The sequence below is a fragment of the Aythya fuligula genome, chromosome 2 (assembly GCF_009819795.1).
Source record: "Aythya fuligula isolate bAytFul2 chromosome 2, bAytFul2.pri, whole genome shotgun sequence".
NCBI classification, from domain to species: Eukaryota; Metazoa; Chordata; class Aves; order Anseriformes; family Anatidae; genus Aythya; species Aythya fuligula.
Window position 1 is genome coordinate 135,563,114 of NC_045560.1, and position 3,377 is coordinate 135,566,490.

The following is a 3,377-nucleotide window of genomic DNA, read 5'->3' on the forward strand; positions in this document are numbered from 1 at the left end:
TGTGCCTGGCTTTACGTGAGCCATGTTTACAAAACAGCGTCAAAGCGAAGGGGTCCGTGTCCTTCAGAGAGAAAAGCTTCCATGGAAAACATGTTTTGGTACCACTGCCATGTGGCATCAGATCAAATACGACGTGAGCCACTGCAGCAATAAATCATGACAAAACTGAAGGCGGGTGCTACTGGGCGTAAACCAGAAGGGCAGAAGCCTGGTTGAATTCTGTACCAGTGCACTTAGCAAAATGAGATGCTAACAAAGGCTCTGACATCAAAGGTCTCCCATAAAAGTTGGCACCAGGATGGGCATCACGTTTGCTAGGTTGTCCTGTCCTTCTCCATCCTTAACCTGTTTGCGCAGAAATGCATTAACTCCTCATCCCAAATGGCTGCAGTATTTCAGCCTGACCCTCGCCTCCCTGCTTACTGAAGTGTTGTTTATCAGCACTAATGACCTGTTTCATGGGGCAAGTCTTTATCTTTGCTGATATACTGTGTCCATAAAGGCTGATGTAACAAGGGTCGAAAAAGTCTCATGATAAATCTCTGCTCTCCTCTCTAATTCCCATGTGAAATCAACTTTCATGTAGCCTAGATTATAAACTGCTGGGCAAGGAGACAGCAGCTTGGCACGAGCATGTTTAAATCCCCCAGGTGCTGGGAACGAGAAACAAAGATTCATTACGGTAATAAAGTTTCAGCCTTCTAGGGATGAGGTCAAATGAGAGCAGCAGAGGGCTGGCAAACAAGAGAGCAGCATCTTATGTACACGTGAGCTATAAATAAGCCTTCCAACACATGTCTGTTCACGAGGGCCCGCTGAGTGAAAATATCCTCATTGGAGAGGATCTCACAAAGCAAGAAATGTCTGTTGGTCAGTGCTGTAGGACGACTTTTCCACCTGAAGTTGCTCTCTTTGGTTGTTTACCTTTGAGCTTGGCTGGCAAGTGATGAGTCACGACCATTTCTGTGCATCTCGGATCAATGGAAAAAAACAGTGCTCAACCACCGGGGCACCGAACAATTCTGGGTTTATTGAGAGCCGTTAATTTTAATGGCAGAAATCCAGCATTTCATGCAAGAACTGCTCACTGCAATCAAGTCTGGAAAGGGAAAGGGTGCACACCAGTGTGCTACCCTCTTTTTTCAAGTCGCTGAAAGCACATACTCGTATCCATACGATTGCATTACCACGTATCGGCGTGTTTTGTTACGGAGCAGAAGCTACTGATCAAAATGACAAAGCAAGCTGAAAAGGACAAGTAATATCCATGTTACGACATGTTGCCATAACATTTCCAAGAAGCAGGAACCTCCTGGGAGTGGCGTAGGTGGCACTCGCTCACCTCCAATCCTCCCTTGATGAAACTGCATTGCTCTGCAATTGCGCATGCCAGACTCTGCCTTAATTTAGCCTCTGTTCTCATCAGATACTGAACTCCTCAGCTGCTCCCTGTTGAGGTCACAAACAGCAGCCAGTTTTTCCTAGCACCCGTTTCATAAACCTCTTGCCCCTCCGTGTAGTTCAGGAGAGTTAAATGGCAGACGCATTGGCTTGCATTTAGCTCCAAATACCAACTGCAAAACCAGTGATGATGAGGAGGAGGAGGAAAGAAAACCCTACAAGCAAATGTAATACTCACAAGTGGATACTTACACTACCCTTTCTAAGGAAAGGCAGGAACACTGGTTTTCTAGCAGTCTATCAGTTTTCTCCCCATTTACATACGTGCTCTTTACCCTGGCTATAAAGCGTCTAAAGCAAAAATTTATTGCAGGAGACTGGCTGTTGATTTGCAACCAGGCACATCTGGAAAACATGAACAACAACAAAAAAAAAGGCCATTCTTTGAACTAATGAAAATTTAAACTCTGTGCTAAGAAATTGTTTCGGTATAAAATTAGCTGACATTTTGAATGCTTATCATATATGCTTGGTTTTAATTTACAGTCAAACCCCCTTTACAAAACTCACCAGAGGAGTTTCAGTGATGTTCGTGGGACAATTTGAACTCAGTTAAGCCATAGTGGGCCCTTACAGAGATGAGTTACACCCCTCTGAAGTGTTCCAGGGAAGGATTACATGATTCTCAGGGTCCCTGATGTCAATGGGATGCACGCTGTAGTCTCCCACGAGGCTGGCCTAATGCTTTCTGTGAATGAAGCAAGCTAGCCCATGACCAAGCAATTCAAGCAAACTTTCTCTCTGGGAGGGAATCCAGGTTCCTTCTCTGCCTCTTTTTGTTGCGTTTCTTCCTACCTCTGCCAAAAAATGACAAGTTCAAGGACTAAGCCTAAACTTCCTGCCAATTCCTGCCCCGGCCATTGCTGCTGACATGCCGACTCACTGAAAAGGAAGGTGTTATCTGCCTCTGTCAACAAACATCATTCTCCTTGCAGTTCCCAGGGCAGGACCAAACCCTTCGCCTGTAAGGTCAGAGTTACGTAAACCTGGGAAAGGTATTTAACAAATGCCTCCAACACTGATGCATGCGGGAAGCAGCAGTGCAGCCAGCTCAGCTCAACCACAGCGCTTGCTTTCCCAAGAGTCTCCCAGCACAGAAGCCCTATAAATGTTTGGCACTTTCACTGGGAATATGCACCGACATGTAAGATGTTTGCTCATCTGAACTCTCCATAAATTAGTCTCTTCAGAAATTACTCATTAATGATAGATCTCTCATCCACCTACCATCCAGGATGTCTGTTTTACCTGCACTTGCATAATCCATCCAAAGACACCTGGAAAAGACTTACAAGGAAGCAAAGAATGCATTTTTGGTTTGAGATCACTGTATTAAGATCAAATGTCCAGCTTTGCCACTTTTTGCTTGAAGCAAACCCATAGTTTCGGGTTCCCTCCCTGCACCTGCAGCTGTATTTTGGTTCTTCTGTAAGGATTGTAACAAGGTAGTACAGGAACGGCCATCGTAGCACCAGTAATAACACCACTGATAATAAATATCTTGCAGTAATGCAGTGTCTTTCCTCTGGGGCTCACGCTGTGCTTTGAACAATCAGTGTGCATTTCCTCCACAGCTTCCATGCGAATGGAATAAACCGAGATCTCGCCTCCCTTTTGTGGCATTGCTCCCTTCTGCTCATTCATTCGTTCAACACAATAAGGTTTTTAATTTAGAGCTGACTGAATGAGCTAGGAAAGCTGTTGTAGGTACCAGAAGTGTCGCAGGTACTTAAGCTGGAAGCAGAGTACATCACGGTGACAGAGCTTTGCTGCTATCTGTGCTCAGATAAATGATTATTTTTGATAAACTTTATGCTTATCGTAAGCTGGGGCAGAAGCAGGAAAGATGGGTGGCACTATTTGAGGAGAAATGCTGCAAAAATAACTCAAAGGAGAATGGTATAAACAGAGAGATG